Source organism: Sorex fumeus, unplaced genomic scaffold (genome assembly GCF_029834395.1).
Source record: "Sorex fumeus unplaced genomic scaffold, SorFum_2.1 ptg000003l, whole genome shotgun sequence".
NCBI classification, from domain to species: Eukaryota; Metazoa; Chordata; class Mammalia; order Eulipotyphla; family Soricidae; genus Sorex; species Sorex fumeus.
Window position 1 is genome coordinate 5,021,678 of NW_026606060.1, and position 18,845 is coordinate 5,040,522.

At 47.6% G+C, this 18,845-nt stretch overlaps 1 protein-coding gene across 1 annotated transcript in view; it reads right to left on the reverse strand.

The window, feature by feature from the left end:
- The window catches only part of RHOQ (ras homolog family member Q), a 39,010-nt gene that overhangs the window by 9,475 nt on the left and 10,690 nt on the right, over window positions 1-18,845 (reverse strand). The gene's annotated exons all lie outside the window — the stretch shown is intronic.

The following is an 18,845-nucleotide window of genomic DNA, read 5'->3' on the forward strand; positions in this document are numbered from 1 at the left end:
CTTGCTTTTACAAATAGTTTCTTTATTATACATTGCAAAAACATATAGAATCAGATTAAATCTACAAATATGTCCCCCTTCTCCCCAGGTTGCATTCTCTTCCCCAAATGTAGCTGACTCCTATATTTTGTTCTTTTTTCCTGCGTGTGGATACCTATAGCTATGCATGTGCAGGTATCTATCCATTGATGAGACTGTGTCACCCACGTGGCCCTGGGCAATTTTGGAAGTCTTGGTGATCTTCCCAGACCAGAATCGACTGAGCTTCCAGATGATGAGCTGCTTCTATTTTAGGCATGTTCTCTCCATGGCTATTTGGGCCCAAAGGCAGCAAAGGCTCTATTTTTCTTTTCTTCTTTTTTAAAAACATCGTAACAGAGACACAGAAACGAATCTCGGACCCGAGCAACTTGCTGCAGAGAGGGCTCTTGACTTTGCAGTAGGCCATTTTTGCCAGGCCACTCCAGTTGGGGGCAGGTGCCATCCCTCTGCCTGCCCTCTAGGAATGCCAGCGACCACCATCTTCTAGAACTCAGCAAAACTCTCCGTGTACGGGTGGCGGTGGTGGGAACGCTAGGCCTCATGGGACAGGGGAGGAGTTTGTCCTCCTCCCGCACTCAACCCCATTGGGACTCAGATGACGCCCACACCTGGCCACGGTCTACTTAAGCTCCCACACGGCCATGATCCAGAGACACACTAACAAATGTTGGACCCCAGCAACTTGCTACAGTGATCTCTCCAGACCCTAATTATTAAAAATTTAGAATTCCTAGAGCATTATATTGAATCCATAACAAGCAATACAAAGCACACTGTCTAGGACTGCATTTTCAGCAGCTATGAGTGGTGGTGGGCTGGAGCGATGATAGCACAGCAGTAGGGCATTTGCCTTGCACGCAGCCAACATGGCCAACCTGAGTTCGATTCCTCCGCCCCTCTCAGCAAGCTACTGTGAGTATCTCGCCCGCACGGCAATGCCTGGCAAGCTACCCGTGATGTATTTGATATGCCAAACACAGTAACAAGTCTCACAATGTTACTGGGCCCGCTTGAGCAAATTGATGAACAACAGGACAGTGACAGTGATGAGTGGTGGTGGGACTGGGCTCAGATATCGAAGGTAAACAAAGTAGAGAAGGAGAGTATTGTGCAAATTATCTGCCACACAGGCAGGGGTAGGTTTGGTGGGTATTGGTGGAGGAAGGGCACAGTGATGGTGGCATTGATGTTGGAACATTGGGGACTTTGGGGACTTTGGTGGTGGAAAACGTGCACTGGTGAAGGGATGGGTGTTTGATGATTGTATGATTAAAGCTCAAATATGAAAGCTCTGTTACTGTACCTCACGGTGAATCAATAAAAAGGGGGAAAATAAAATAAAAATAAAAATAAAAACACTGTGACTTACCAAGTTGTTCCTAATACAATTGTTTCAGGTATTCAATGTTCCAACACCAATGTCACCACCACTGTGCCCTTCCTCCACCAATACCCACCCCACCACCCCAGCTGCCCCCTTAGCAGGCACAAATTTACTTCATATTGTTAACAACACAAAGGCAAACGGAATTGTCAAAACTTAGATCAATAAAAGTCAATATGTGATCTCTGTTATATGTCATAAGATATTACTGAAGTCACTGGGTATGTACTGGGCTGGTTGGTGCTGGCTGGTCGCTGGAGCCTTCTATGTCATTGTTGAGGCTCAGTGAGCCCTGTCACAACTTTGCAATCAGATTTGCTGTTATCCTACTGGTCTGACAGTACTAAAATTCAGAGGTGTTGCATGGCTGCGTATGTGGCTCCAGGATGATAGAGCTGGGCCGATTTGGTAGTTTGGCTGTCTGATGAGGTTCACTTGTGGAGCTGGGCCATTTCTATGTCAGAGGAGTCAGGTGTGGCTTTGGGCTGCTGTTCCCTCAGGCAGAAAGGGGGATCTGCCCACCCCCATTTTGAGAAGACTCCAGAGTTGTTGGCCTGGACCAGTAGACCAGGGAAGATTTGGCGGCATCATGTCCTATTTTGCAGTGAGTTGTAGAGCTGGGCCATTTCTCTGCCAGCAAGATGATGCTTGGACTATTTCCAGTGACACCAAATGCTCCTTGATCACAGCCCAGGGAGGGAACACAGTTAGGGTTTTCTCGTGTCAAAACCATGCTCAAGTTCTGATGACAAGGAAACATTCTGGCTTCAGCCCCTGCCCTTCTTAAATGACTTGCAACAGACAGACATGGAACTGATAGAAGAGTAAATAGCTGCAAGTTCTGCTTGGAGCTTTAGTGGAAACATTTTGGGGGAAGCTTTAACTTGGAACATTTTTCTTTCATGCCACTTTCTGATAATGTCCTTAACTCAAGTAAGTGGGTGCATCCGACTCAGTGCTGGGGTTCACCCTTCTGTGCTTCCTTCTGCCACACTCCCGAGGGCATGCCCGCAATCTGGAGGCATTGAAAGATTTCTTAGGTGCTGTCCATTATACGAGAGATGCCATCCCCAATCTTCCTGACTTTCTTTATAAAAGTGAATACCTCTAATTGGTTGAAAAAGCAATAATGTAAAGAAAGAATCAATGAACCAAGTAATGAGAGTCTCAAACATGGGCATACACTTATGACAGTGGGCTACCATGAAGAAGATACTGTGTTTTCATTGTGTGTGTGTGTGTGTGTGTGTGTGTGTGTGAGAGAGAGAGAGAGAGAGAGAGAGAGAGACAGAGAGAGAGAGAGAGAGAGAGAGAGAGAGAGAGATGTGAGGCAAACCCATTGGTGTTCATGGACTATTCCTGGCCAGACACTGTTCCTGGCGGTGCTCAGGGGATCATATGGGACGGTAGGGATGGAACCCTGGTCGGTTGCATGCAAGGCAAGTACTAGCTGTACTATCGCTTCAGACCAAAGAATGTTCTGAAAACATACCCCGTTTTAAACCCTGAGGGCTAGAGAGTAGAGCTGGGTACATGAAACATATTTTCTCTACTGTCTTTTCCAAACTCTGTGACAGGAGAGGGGCAAGAGGAACAACCCAGAAATTCTCTATTCCTGAGAAACCAATGCTTGGCCTAGCCAAGGAACTGGGGGAGCTCATTAAAAATGTCTTCCTCATCATATTTAGATTTCCCACTCTCACAGACTAAGAAATAGGGGTTTTGCTATCTCAGAGGCTTAAAGGAATAAAGGAAACAGTGCAACGAAAGCATCTGGCTGAGGCCAGACACACAGAGCCCCCATCCACGACTCCCATCGAGTCTGTCTCCCATCACATATGGAGCATCTGTGCCTCTGCAAATCTGCTCTCTCCTCACTCCCACCAATCCTGTCTCTGCTCTTCCCACCATAAAGCCAAAAATCCTTTCGTCACAGAATCAAAGGTCGAGACCAGCACCACAGCAGACAAATCAAGTTGAAGTCTTATGAGGCCAGTATAGTTTTCAGAATAATAAAAGAAAATGATATCACTGTGTTGCTGAGCTATTTGGGAACGCTGGAGCTTAATGATCTTGAAAAGATGACAAAATCTATTCTTTTTCTAAAAAAAAAAATCAGGTTAGACATTTTAATGAAAACGATGCCTTTCAAACATGTCTCTCTCCTCAGGGAAGTGGAAGATAAAGTCTTTGTCTAGACAGATATTACAAAAAAATAACATGTGAAACCAGAGTTCTCTAGACATGCTTGATAATAGTGATCAGAATACTGTGCAGAACATCACTCGGTTGGACGAATCGCTGTCATAACTGCAGTGAACACTGGCTGAATTTCCTCTGTGGGAAATTCAGGTGGGCAGAGAGCAAGGAAATTAGACTGTCATTTCAAGCGACTGGCGAGCGTGCAAATTTCACTGGAATAATTTAAGTGCAATGAATTGGGGTTATAGAGAAGTTAATTGGGCGAGAGTGATAATACAGAAGTTAAGGCATTTGTTTGCCTTTTATATGGCTGACCCTGGTCTTACCTTCAGCAGTGCATATGGTCTCCAAGAATGCCAGCAGTGACCCCCTGAGCATAGAGTAGGGAGTAAGCTCCCAGCATAGCCAGGTGTGGCCCAGACACCAAAAGGATAAAAAAGGCCCAGCAGGAAAGGGCCCTAAAGATGGCTCAGTGGGTTCAGCACATGCCCTGCACTCAGGACACTGGAGTTTGGTCCCCAGTACCGCAACCCTCCCCCTGCAGCATGACCAGGAGTAACCCCTGAGCACTGAATAAGGAGTAGCTCCTGAGTACCCTGCTGCTGCATTTGGCTCCAAAACCAAAAATTAAAGCAAGAACTCCTTGGGAAGGAAGGGATGCTACTTCTCAGAGTCTGAACTACTTAAAATGAACTCCTGCTTGAGATCTCCAGATAAATAACTGGCAGTTATTATAAGAATGAGACCATTCTTATTTCACCCAGCCTGAGTAATTAGGAGTCTAATAATAGATACCAAATTAAAAGAATAAATTTTCCCCTCTGCATACAGTAGCCTGTATGTATCACATAAATTGTTTATAACTATGCAGTATACTGAGTGAACTTAAAGTGAAAATTTGAATTCGGGGATAAATAAGTTAAACGGGCAGAACATTTCCTCTTCAGTCACAGAGTTTAACTTTGATGATACAAAGGCAGTTAATTAGGGCTCGGTCATCCTAACTTCTGAATAGCCTACCAAAAAAGTCAGTTCTCAAAGCCAGCTAGTTCTCTAGTGATGTCCTAATTAACAAATCAATATTTTAGTTCTAAGAAAAAGATGTGTGCGGAGAGTGGTCTCAGCATGGTGGTGGCTGGTCCTGGAGGTCTTCGGCTGCCGGAGCCCTGGTCGGGGCGGGGAGGAAAGCTCAACCCGCTCCCCTCCAAGGGGCCCCGGGAAGGAACTGATGAAGGAACACATGAAGGTACTGGCAGAGGGACAAAGCCACGCGGGTTCCGGGGCCGAGACCTGCAAGCCTACTCGGATTGGAGTCGAGCATCTTTCACCCAGATCCTCCAAATTCCAGTAGGCGGGGGTCACACCCACCACCTGGCCCCCTGGCGCCGTGTAATCTCATCAGCGGCCAAGACTCAGAGACTATAAAATCCAGATCCCGGCGAATGTGGCCACGCGACATCTTATCAGAACTTTTTTATGACATCTTATTGTCTCATTCCTACTTTGGACAAACTTGCAGGCTATCGAATGTAGCCTGCCCACAGGGCAGAGTCTGGCAAACTCCCCGTGGCGTACCCAATATGCCAAATACCAGTAACAATGATGGGTCTCATTCTCCTAAAGAGCCTTGAATGTAATCTCAGGGCTAGGATGAAGGAGACGTTACTGGGGCCTGCTCGAGGCAATCGACGAATAACAGGATGATGAAATGAAAATGAAGAAAAAGATAGATAAGTACTGAAACTTCTCAGTGTGGCAACTGAAACATTCTCAGGAGGAGAGAAAAGGCATATTTTTGTTGTTGTTGTTATTATTTTATTCTTAACTTTTTAAAATTTTTCGGCAACATGATTTGCTGTGGTGTTGATGTAAGGGACTCACACGTGTTTCAACACTACACCCTCCACCAGCATGAGCATATTAAAGATAACTGTCTTCCAGAAAACCGTAGAAAAACCATGGAGAGTACAGCCAAGCTGATTGTTGGATGCTTAGTCAAAAGCTTTAGCTTCTTGGGTAGGGCGTTTGCCTTGCATGCAGCCAACCCAGATTCAATTCTTGGCAACCCAGAGGGTCCCCTGAGCACCACCAGGAGTGATTCCTGTATGCAGTCAGGAGTAACCCCTGAGTATAATCAGGTGTGACCCCCAAAACAAAAACAAAACCAAAAAAAGCTTTAGGTTTTTTAGGGGTTTCATTTGGCTTTTTGGGTCTCACTCAGCGATGCTCAAGGCTTACTCCTGGCATTGCTCAGGGAACAATGGGATGAAAAGGATGGAAACTGGGTCGGCTGCATGCAAGGCAAACACCCTCCCCGCTGTATTGCTCTGGCCCCATGCTTTAGTTTCTCAAGCAACTTAGCAGCAGTTTTGAAGAAGTACATTCTGTATCTTAGTGACTTGGCTCTCCCTTCTCCTCAGGGGTACCGGATCTGTCAGGATGAGTACCTCAGCCCTTGGAAAATATCACACTTACAGGAATTGACAGACGAGGGCTGAAAAGATATACAGTGGGTAGAGCGCTTGCCTTCTATGAAGGCGACTGGGATTCAATCCCCAGGACCCCACAGGGTCTCCTCAGCACCGCCAGGAGTAATTCCTGAGTGTAGAGCCAGGAGTGACCCCTGAACACCAGTGATGTGGCCCCAAAACAAAAAAGAACCCCAAATCAACAGAAAACGAGAGACGAAGCAGCATGCCTCTGAGGAACAAGACCACCAGCAGGGACCCCCGCTCTGACTCATCAGCCAGGGTGCCTGGGAGCATCTGGATGTGTTCCCTGGTATTATGCCCTGCAGGGGTGCCTGGCTGCCTCCCCCTCCATCAGGGAGCTCTGCTTAAAGCGTTCCAGGAGTGATCCCAAAGCCAAGAGCCAAGGGAGAGCCCAGAGCATCAGCAGGGGTGACCCCAGCAAAACAAAAACAGAAAACACGCCTAATGACTAGAGAGGCTTAGAGGTTAAGGTGCTGGCCGACCCAGGTTCAATGCCTGGCTCTGCAGAGGGTCCCCGGAGGCCTGGCAGGAGTGGGGTGTCGGCCCTGAGCATAGAACCAGGAGTCAGGCCTGAGCACTGCTGGGTGTGGCCCACAGACGATAACCACAAGCAGCAAAGCAAAAGCACATGCCTTTTAGGGTGTGCATGCCTAGTTAAAATACACAGACAACACATGTTTTATATTTAATTTTTTCCACTCTCCCCTTCATGACTCTTGTGGGTGTGGTGGGATGATGGGCACTGCCCGCATACCCCGGGCTGTGGTGCCGACACAGTTTTAAAGCCACAGTGCTCGGCAGGGCCCCCAGCAAGACGCTCACCGAGGTGTGCACATGCTTGGTGACGGGTGGGGTGGCCATACCCTTGGTGCAATCGCACACATCGTGGCTATTTTGCAGAGAGCTCAAACTTCCTGGCAGGGGTTCTTGTCATCTTTCGGGTTGTGGTGTCCTGCAGAGGTCATGCTCCTTGTGGTGTCTCATACACACACACACACACACACACACACACGCCTGGCTGCAGTATGCTCAGAACCTGGTGCCAGGGGTCCTAGCCATCCTAGCCAGCAGCACTGCCCAGATCACGCTCGGGGACTTGGCAGGAGGCAGTGTGCTGGCAGGAGTGCCAGTCCTCCAGGGCCTCAAATCTACATTTTTGACCAAATAACTTGGCTCGGATAGCCCAGGCCTCACCACTGCATTGTTAGCTGGTATGCTATTCCGATCTGGTCATTTAAAATGAAAAGCAAAGATTTCTGGACATTACCTGCATGGGGACATTCTAAGGATCCCTACACCCAGATAAAAGCATGGTTCCCTCTGCAACCCATGGTTTGGTTAGACATTTTAGGCGTTTACATAGGAAAAGAAAGTAATGTAGAACAAGGAGGAGAGAAAAGTGTAGACTAGAGCAAGTGCAGACACAGAAGCTTGAAGAAAGTTTATCAAGCAACTACTCTGTGCCCAGAATGGGGTCAATAGCAATCACCGGGGAAATGAAAGAAGGGCACGCGGCAGGTCAGTGGGTCATGAAGATTGGCACATGCGCACAGTGGAATTTATGCACCTGCAAGGAAGGATGAAATCTTGCAATTTGCTGCAACATGGATGGAACTGGAAGGGATCATTTTAAATGAATTAGAGGAGGAGGAAAGCACAGGATGATCTCACTCATATGTGGTGTTCAAAGAAACTGGCTGAGGAAATGCAATACGGTTTTGGGGACGCCGGATGCCTACATCTCCTTGACACCACAGTGCAGGGGTGGAGAAGGAAAGAAATAGAGGGAAGAGGAAGAGGAGAGGAGAGAAGTGAGAAGCAACAGGACTGGGGTCAAGGGGACCCAGGTATACTGGTGAAGTTAGGGAATGATAGAGCTAACTATCCAAACCACGGAGTCCATAATACTGAAGTCCTGAGACCCAAACTTTAATATCAAATTTAAAAGGCGCCTGTCAAGACAGCAGGCTGGGGCTGGGATGGCGGTTAGACGGGTAGGAGGAATGTGGGAACATTTGTGGAGGGAGTCTGACACTGGTGGCGGGCTTGGTGATGGAACACTGAACGTCAAAATCCTAACTACAAGTAACTTCGTAATTCACTGTGCTTTAATAAAACTCTGAAGGACAAAAAAGGACAATCTTCAAATTATATCTGATTGGTGAGAAAGCAGACAGTCGCAAAGCTCTCTTAACATACAGATCTGTGGGGCTGGAGCAATAGCACAGTGGGTAGACGTTTGCCTTGCACGTGGCTGACTCGGGTTCGATTCCCAGCATCCCATATGGTCCTCTGAACACCGCCAGGAGTAACTCCTGAGTGCAGAGCCAGGAGTAACCCCTGTGCATCGCCAGGTGTGACCCAAAGAGCAAAAAAAAAAAAAAACAGATCTGTTAGGAATAAAGCAAGTGGCTCAAACGAGTGTCTGTAACCCCACGTTGGTGCTTCTCTCCAGGGCTCTGCAGACTGCACAGCCCAGAAAACAAAGGGCAATTCAGGTGTGGAAACACTCAGGCCAGCACCAGGGAGGGAGAAGACCTGACAGCTGGGAGGTGGGGGATCTGGCAGAGGCGTTTCTCATGGTCTTCTGCTCTCTACGCTTCGAGGTGAGGAGAAAACACGCGTGAACACTGAGTTACTGAGTGAGAACTCGGTAAACACAAGAGTGCAGGTGCTAAGAAGGCTTGTCAGAAGCAGCGGTACTTGAGCTGGCCCTGCAGAGAGATGCAGGTGAGCTGGTTGTGAGGTGGCCTTGGCACCTTAGTGTTTCCATCTGTGAAATGGGAGCCTGTGGCCAGTGCTCTGAAGGCTGTAAGATCTAGAAGAGTGCATTATCGGTGTGTGTGTGTGTGTGTGTGTGTGTGTGTGAGAGAGAGAGAGAGAGAGAGAGAGAGAGAGAGAGAGAGAAAGAGAGAGAGAGGCCAAAAAAGTGGGACCACAATTGAACAATTCATTTCTTATGGGGCCACCTCCAGCAGAGCTCAGGGGCTCAGGGGCCACTTCTGGGAATGCTCACCCAGCAGTGCTGGCCTGATGGTTTGGTACTGGGGCCCAGTTACACACAGGGTCATCAGGGCTACACGTAACAGTGCTTGGAGAGGGGATAAGCTGGGCAAGTGTTCTGCCACTTGAGTCATCTCCCTAGCCTGAATAATTCTTTGTCGCACTGACTGTTCTAAGACTTTTAACTCCTTATTTAACAGACAAGCCATAAACGTCTGAAGTCTGTAGTCCTGGGTGACTTAAAAGATATATAAAAGCAGGAGAACTCTGTCCGGGTGTCCTGACAACTATAGTCTGAGGCCCAGGAAGTTGCTTCTCTCCACCGCTTCCCAATCCCACAGCAGTAAGTCCATCTGTAACATCTGTTTCCAGTGAGAGCCCTGATTAGGCATGGCTGGTGAAATCGTCACACCCCAAAGGGGACTCAGCTGGGGCCACGAGGACATGTGGATAGAAGTCAGCATGTAAAAATGCAAAGGGCATACGGGAAGTCAGTATTTGAAAAGGCAGGCAGCAGCCTGTGAAACTTCATTTATTTTGTATGTCTTTTTTTTTCTTTTCGGGTCGATGCTCAGGGGTTACTCCTGGCTCTGCACTCAGGAATTACTCCTGGTGGTGCTCGGGGGACCATATGAGATGCTGGGAATCAAACCTGGGTCGGTCAAGTGCAAGGCAAACGCCCTACCTGCTGTGCTATCACTCCGGCCCCTTGTGTCTTTTAGTCACTTTTTTTTTTTATGGAGGGTGGGGATATTTGGGCCACACCTAGTGATGCTCAGTACTTTCCTCCTGGCTCTGTGCTCAGGTATCACTCCTGGAGGGGCTCAGGGGATCTTACGGGATGCTGGAATCGAACTTGGATTGGCCGGGTGCAAAGGAAGTGCAAGACACTGTAACCTTTTTTGTCACTTTTGAGTTCATTTTTAAATTTTCTGAGTTACCCCCTTAAAAAGAAATTTTCATGTATACGGCCCTGGACAGTTTGTTCCTAGCACCCAAACCCAAACTGTTTTTTTTTTTCTTTTGGGCCTCTCAGAATTGCTCAGTAGGTCCAGAGGGCCCACCTTGCTCTTTTCAGTCAACCAAACCATCAGTGACATGAGGGATTACCTGGTCACCCAATGGTGCCTGGGAGTCCCGAGGGCAGCACCCAGAGGTACTTGGAGGACCCCATGGTTCCAAGGCTCACACCAGCACTGGCCGCTCACAGGTGTGTACTTTAACCTCTGCACTATCTCTCTGGCCTAGTAAGTTTGGCTTAAAATACATCAGAGATTGAATACATCAGTGAAAAGTGCATCAGTTTATTGAATCTGTCTCCCATCTCACAACCTACGTAGCACTATAGCACTGTCCTCCCGCTGTTCATCTATTTTCTCGAGCGGACACCAGTAACACCTCCATTGTAAGACTTTTTGTTACTGTTTTTGGCATATCAAATACACCATGGGGAGCTTGCCAGGCTCTGTTGTACAAGCAGGATACTCTCGGTAGCTTGCCGGGCTCTCCAAGGGGGACTAAGGAAACGAACCCAGGTTGGCCGTGTGCAAGGCAAAAACGCCCTACCCGCTGTGCTATTGTTCCAGCCCATAACTTACACTAGGGAAAATTTGAGATTTGTTTTCCTCTCAGAGAATGTGAGAATTTTTCTAAAGTGCAATCAATACCCAACAGATAACTGTTCTTTAAAAACTTTTTAAATATTTAGCTTCTTTATCCCCTCCCTCCCCCCGCAAACTTCATGTCTTCATCACTGACCTAATTCTGAGGGAAAAGAATTCTTAAAATGGAAGGTCTGGCTCTAACTCTCAGCCACTGTCACCTCTCTATAAATTTCTAATGTCAGGCTCCCAATGAGATGACGAGTTATTTGAGGGTGACGGAACAAGATCCTGAACTTCCTTCTCTCACTGTCTTCCTGTTGGCTGCCTAAGCATCATCCCTCTTGTTTCAAGTGCTTTAAGAAGAGGGAGAGAAAGTGAAATTGTGGTTGAGACAAACTGAGTGTGGCTCTGCTAGCTCCCAGCACTGCCAGGAGAGGAGGCTGAGGAAGAAGCCAACTCTTTACAAACGCTCTTTACTCTAACGTCCTGCTGACAGATTTCAGGTGGGAGCCGTTGGATAAAGATCAACTTTCAGGATTCTGTTCTATCTAAGCTGACCCGCCAGGCAGTGATCAAGACTTAGCTAAATATGGCCCTTTGGCCAGCTTCACTTCCCTGTCGGTGAAGAGGAGATAAATATAGCATACACATGTTAAGATAAATGAGAGAGTTGGTCAAGTGTTGTGAGCTCTTGAACAGACAAGCCCAACTTTCCAAAAAAAGCAAAAAAAAAAAAAAAACCCACAACTTCAGAGGCAGAGCTGCTTCTTTGGTGCATAGCGCCGTGGTTTCTCTTGTTGTGGAGGACTTTAGAGCGAAAATTCGTCATTGTCGGGAGTTGCAATTATAAGTCTCTTTCACTAACACAGGGGTCAGCGGGTATAAGGCCTACAGAAATAAGGTTAATGTCAGGGCATACTTGCATGTGGTAAGTTTCTTGTCTAACTCTCTGGGCACAAATTTCATGTAGCAGGAATATTCCCTCATTTTCTTATTCCAACAAATCTCTGCCAATGAGGAGTTGAGCTGCTCTTGTGGGGACGGGACATGGCCCTCTTGGTGGTCACCTGTCATGGTGAATCCTCAAACAGAGCAGGCAAGGCAGCGGGGGGGCTTGACACCTCCCCAAAGTAGAAAATCCACACATGACTATTTTTTGGCTTTTTGGGTCACACCCGGTGATGCACAGGGGTTACTCCTGGCTCTGCACTCAGGAATTACTCCTGGCGGTGTGCAGGGGACCACATGGGATGCTGGGAATCGAACCCGGGTCGGCCGCATGCAAGGCAAACGCCCTACCCACTGTACTATTGCTCCAGCCCCCACACATGACTCTTGACTCCCGCAAATGTCACATAATTGCCTGCTGTAGGTCAGAAGTCTTACTGGGAAATTAGTCAACAAGTTTTATATGTTCTCAAAAAACTGCATTCCTTTTCTTTTTTGCTTGGTTCTTTTGGGCCTTGCCCAACAGTGCTCAGGACTTACTCCTGGCTCTGTGCTTGGGAGTCACTGCTGGTAGGTTTGGGGGACCATATGGGGTGCTGGGCTTGAGTTCTGTTGGCCACGTGCAATACCTGCTGTACAGTTGCACCAGTCCCAATCCGCTGTATTCTTACAACAGACAAAGACATAAAAAAGAAAACAGGACGATAGTCACAAGAGGGCCAGAGAAAAAAATCTATGGGCTGAGCACAGGCTTTGCATTCTGGGGCCCCAGGTTTGATCCCTGGCACTGCTGGACCCCAAGGATGGCTGGGAGCGACCCAGCAGCACAGAGCTGGGAATAGCCCCCCCAACGTGGAAGGAGAAGGGCAGAGAGCACTTTCTTTTGCTCAAAACATTGAAGGAAGTAGCTGCCATTAGAGAATAACATGTCACCAGCAACTCTGCACTTTAGGATCCGAATCACCAATAAATTCCAACAGCATCTGTTACCATCTGGAGCCATTGTCTCCACAGTGAAGCTGCCTGTGGGTTTAGGAATCTGCATGATGGTTTCTGAGCACTTGGCCCTGGGAGTTGATGACCTGAATGCTAAAATCATTACTTCGTTATGAATTAATATCCTTGCATTTCTCCCTCACTGTTAGGATTCGATACTGGCTTAAAATACAATGTCTTCAGAGGTGCATCTACCATACATTTCATTTGAAGATAAGGAGAAATCTTTCATAAAAGGGAGGATAGATCAGATACAGTTGAACTCCCAAATATTTCACAAAATAGGACAAAAATGAGTCCAAGTGTAAACTAGGGTCAGCATGATGAAGTGGAAGAACAAGGAGCTGATTAGCAGAGTAACGAGGAGAACTGGGTGGCCACCATTAGTGTGAGGGGGCAGGAAAGACCTCGCGGGAGGGCGTGACGTTGAACCTGGGTCTGAGGACAGGGCCGAGGATATATGTGTGTATGCAGGGCAGAAAAGCCCTGCAGATGCTACAGGAACTTCCCAGGAAGTGGTGCCAGCCTGCAAGGGTCCCGGGCACCGTACTCTGGCTTCAGCCAAGCTACTCCTCCCAGCTCCTACCTTCCCCCTTCACCCTGATTCCCCACTGAACTGCATCAGCCTGCGAGGGGGCAGTTCCTGCACTTCTGATGAGGATGCAGAACTGAGGCTCAAGAACCTTCCAGAAGTCCAAAGCCCAGGAGAGCCGGGCAGAAGGGAAGCAGGAAGACAGCGCCCCCCCCCCCCCCCCAACAGCCCACTGGAGAACACCTTCCCAGCCCCTAGGTTTGAGCCAGGCTGTGGTCACAGGACCCTATAAACCACCCATTTGCTAGCAGTCGGCCTGGGTGTCTCTTCTGTTTCCTGCCCTATCAAGTGGCCTGGGCGGCTGGGAAGATGCTGCATTCAGCTGAGCAATGCATTCGTGGTGGCCCTGGTGGGACCCATGCTCAGGAGCACTCCTGCCCGGGTCCAGCATTGCAGATCGGGGGCAGTGGGATAGACGAGAGAATGAGGACAGACAGCAAAACTGATATAGTGACAAACGTACAGAGACTTGCTGGCCGGATGGGTACACATGTTCAGAGTGCTGCTGAGGACTCGAGCCAGTTTTATTAAAATAACTGAAACATAGATAAGCTGATATATATTTTGCTTTGTGGGTCTCACCCAGTGATGCTCAGGGGCTACTCCTGGCTCTGCACTCAGGAATCACTCCTGACGGTGCTCGGGGAACCATATGGGATGCCGGGGGTTGATCCCGGGTCAGCTGTGTGCAAGGCAAATGCCCTACTCACTGTTCTATCACTCTGGCCCCAAACTGTTATATCTAAGCTCCGCTATCTCTTGGTTTAGAGGGTGAATAATGAAATCAGAGAAGCTTAAGAGTCAAACATACGTGGCCATGGACGTGGGCCCTGGCCAGCGATCAAGGGCTGACCGGGAACTGCTCTTGGACACACGTGCACACCTGCCCTTTGATGTTCTAAGAGGCACAGTCAACCCGGCAGCTCAACAGGACTTCCCACTACAAAGAGCCCCGCTGCGTGGGGAGCTGACACTTCCTGCAGGGCGCTGAGAGCCGGTGGAACCCCATCAAACAGACACAGCACTCCAGAAGTTCAGACAGAAGCCCAGCTCAGCGGCAGCCGTGCCCAAACCTTCCAAGAAAAGCATCTGCTCACAGGCCATCCCCAGAGGTCTACTCTCTTCCTTCGGCGCATCTCGGAAGACTCGGGGGCCTCATGGGGACAGATGCTGTCATCCCCCAGCCCTAGCCCCTGCGCAGTGAGGGTGTCTGAAGTGCTGGCAAAATCTGGCTGTGGTAACTGGCTGGGCAGCGTGGAAGTGGGCTGGGGTAGGGGGCAGGGGAAGGATTTTCATCCTGCCTCGAAAAGTCATTCAGAACTGGAGGTAGAGCTCACGAAGGCAGGGGGACCAGAGTAGGACCCCCTTGGAATTTGTGATAAGACTACATTTCGAGGGATGAATGAATGAAAACCAAACTATTGAGTTGCTTGTCCCCTGCAGTGTGGAACGAGTGTGTGTGTTTCAGAGATGCCTGGAAACACACACATCTCATCAAGGGGACTTGACATGTAAGGAAGCAAGCGGGAGCTTAAGAGAGTAGGTTTTGAGCTTTCTGCAAATGGTCTTAGGAGGCCTGGACCACACAGACTCTACATCGAGCACGAGAGAAAGTGCGTGATTAGAATCTAAGCATCTGGGGCCAGAGCAGATAGGGCATTTGCCTTGCATGCGGCCGACCTGGTTTCGATTCCCAGCATCCCACATGGTCCCTTGAGCACTGCCAGGAGTAATTCCTGAGTGCAAAGCCAGGAATAAACCCTGTGCATTGACAGGTGTGACCCAAAAAGCAAAAATAAAATAATAATAATAATAATAAAGAATCTGAGCATGTGTCCAGCAATGCCACCACTCCAGCAGTAGGATATGGGTCTGGCCCTGGACAGCTGCACTGTCTCAGGGGACGAAAAGTTGATCACATCAGGGTCTTGCTTTGCACACAGCCAGTCCAGGTTGGATCCCAGCACTGCAGATGGTGGCCGGAGCACTGCCAGGATCCCTGAGCACAGAGTCAGGAGTAAGCCCTGGCCCCAACCCCCCCCCCCCCCACACACACACACAAAGTTTATCACACAGTACCAGGTCCAGAGGAAATGCAAATCTCCCATAAAACTTTTAAGTCCTTTTGTTTCAAAGTCTGAATCCCAAGCGAACTTTTCGTGAATTTGTTTTCCTATGTTTTCCCCCTTATATATTTTAATACAAAGGGAAAGTACTGGTTAGCAGGTCCTGAATGATATCCATCACCATAAACCTTGTTCTTCACATAGATGTTTTATAATTCATGGTCACGGTCCTCCTGTTGTTCATCGATTTGCTCAAGCGGGCCCAGTAACGTCTCCATTGGAGACTTTGTTGTTACTGTGTCTGGCATATCGAATACGTCACAGGTAGTTTGCCAGGCTCTGCCATGCAGGCAAGATACTCTCGGTAGGGCTGGAGTGATAACACAGTGGTAGGGCGTTTGCCTTGCACGCAGTCAACATGGCCGACCCGAGTTTGATTCCTCCGCCCCTCTCAGAGATGTTTTATAATTATTAAAAATAATGATTCCATTACTTTAATAATTTAATAATTATTTTAAATGGTAGAGCGATAGCACAGCGGGCAGGGCATTTGCCTTGCACGCAGCCGACCTGGGTTCAATTCTTCTGCCACTCTTGGAGAGCCTGGCAAGCTACCGAGAGTATCTTGCCCACACAGCAAAGCCTGGCAAGCTCCCCGTGGCGTATTCGATATGCCAAACACAGTAAGTCTCACAATTTGTTGTGAGACCTTACTGGTGCCCGCATGAGCAAATCGATGAACAATGGGAGGACCGTGCTACAGTGCAGTTAAGTCCCAACCAATTAAGTGTGTGCATGTGTTGCCAATCTCTCCAAAATTCTTTTGCTTTTATAGCATTTGGGGGATGAAAAGCACAAATTCACAAGCACAAAACTGACAGGAGAGGAAAAAATGACTTGGGGAACTGGAGAGGTAAAGAACTGTGAGTAACTGACATAGCAGAACCAGGGAGCATGTCCTGGGGCAGCGATGGGGGGCCCACCTTGTTGTATGTGACCCACCCCTCTTAAAGGGTCGGAGGTCGACAGCTATGTTCTTCTTCAAGTGCGTTGAAGATGGAAACACAAGCATGAATGTGAACTGAAAGTCAGCCAGTGGAGAAGTTAAATCCCAGAAGCCTTTTCCTACAGTGGCCGATACCATACCAAACCAGACAGAAAGGCAGAGGGGAATTATTCTCCAGAAAGTACAGAAAATACATGAAATGAATCAGAAAGAGAGGTACAGACATAAAATGACTGCTCTCGTTTGTGGAATATGAGATAACATGAGACTGATACCCAAGGACAGCAGAGACAAGGACCAGAAAGATTGCTCCATGGTTGGTCACCTGCCTCCTGAGCTAGGGGAGAAGGCTGTTGAAATAGAGAAGGGATCACTAAGTCAGTGACGGCTGAGGAATTCGAGATGGGAGATCTGTGCTGAAAGTAGATAAAGGACCAAACGTGATGGCCTCTCAGTATCTGTATTGCGAACCATAATGTCCAAAAGTTGAGAGAGAATAAGAGGAAACTTGTCTGCTATAGAGGGAGGGGTGGGATTGGGGGTGGGGGATCCTGGGGACATTGGTGGTGGAGAATGTGCACTGGTGGAGGGATGGGTGTTTGATCACTGTATGACTGGAAGTCAAACATGAAACTTTTATAACTGTATCTCACGGTGATTCAATTAAATTTTTTTTTTTTTTAAGAAGAAAGGACAGTGGCTGGAGTGACAGCTCATCGGGTAGGGCGTTTGCCTTGCACACGGCCAATCCGGGTTCGATTCCCAGCATCCCATATGGTCCCCTGAGCACTGCCAGAAGTAATTCCTGAGTGCAGAGCCAGGAATAACCCCCGTGCATTGCTGGGTGTGACCCAAAAAGCATGACTGAAACCCAAGCACAAAAGTTTGTAACCCTGTAACTATGCCTCACGGCGATTCACTAATAAAAAAATAAATAAAATTTAAAATTTTTAAAAAGTGGCACATTTTAAAATAAATTGAAATCTCAAGAAAAAAAAAGATACTTGGTGTCAAAAGTTCTATCTAAATGTACCTTTTCCAAAATTTAGTTCCACCAGACTGAAATAATAAACTGAGATGGTATGGAAAGTAAAAGCAGGGACCTAATACAAGAGAGAGCTCACGGGGAGCCCAGGCCTGGTGAAGGAATTGCTGGGATGAATCAGGCGGCAGGGGACAGGCAAGCAGCAGCCCTGGCCAGCAAAGAAGGCTCAAGAGACAGTTTCCAGGAAGAGACTCAGGGAACACGGTCCTGTTGGACCATGTGGGAAGGCAAGCTCGCAATGAAAGCGTGAGGCAAGCAGAGAAACTCAGTGAGGAACAAGACGGGATGATTGTTCACTTCCGGGAAACAAGAAGCAGTACAAGAAGGGGAAAAACAGAAGGGCATGAAGTGGCTCAGCTGTGAGAAGAAAATAAAAATACAAACAGTGGTCAAAGACCAAACAGAAACAATAGAGCTTCTGGGAAAAGGTAGAGGGGAAGTGAGAGGTACGTGTCAAACAGGGCTCTCGCGGTGTCAGCAGATGACAGCTACTGAAATAACTGACTACAAGTTGACACCGGTTGCCTCTGGGAGTGGAAAATGGCTTTTCTGTGGCGGAAGTGGAGAGGGGGTCTTTGGTTTCTCTATAATAAAAGTGCCTGGTACTGTTGACTCTTTAAACCAAATATCTCTATGAGTTTAGTAATTTAAAATGACACCTTTAGTAAATGGAGGGAAACAGAATGATATATAGAGATAGATTTTTTAAAAAAATGTTCAATATCACCACCTAGAGCCAAGTGCTTTACCATTTTGACAATTCTGCTCCCATTGTTCCCTTGGAAATTACACATATGCATAGTCTTCCAAGTTGTAATCATGCTATATATAGTCTGGCTTCCTGCTTTTTTTCACACTAACACATCATTAGCCTTTTCACATATCTTTAAATATTTGTTGAAAGCAGTTATTAATGGCTATGATTATTTTAAAATGCCTCATGCTATCATTTAACAACTCCCTCTTTCTCTGTACTAATGTGTTTATAATTTATCACCATTATAAATACTGCTGTAAAGAACATCATTTTATGCAGATCTTTGCATACTCTGAACGTTTCCTTGGCACAAATTTACAGAAATGATTCATTGAAAACATAAAGGGCTGGAGAGCTAGTACAGCGGGGAGGGCATGTGCCTTGCACGCTGCTGACTTGGGTTCAATCCCCGGCATCACATACAGGCCCGAGCACCCCGGAAGGAGTGATCCCTGAGAGCAGAGCTAGGGGTAAGCCCTGAGCACTGCTGAGTGTGGCTCAGAAACAAAAGCAAACCAAAATGGAATTGTAAGGGGTTCACCAAACTAACATGCAAACAGTGTGTTGGTCTTGACCCCAACTTTAATGACAGGGCACACGCCAACTCCTCACCTGACTCCTACGTATCAACTTTTCCTACTGATTCATTTTTTTAAGTGACCATTTTTTTCAAAAGCTTGTTTTTGCACAAGTTTTCACACTGTGTGA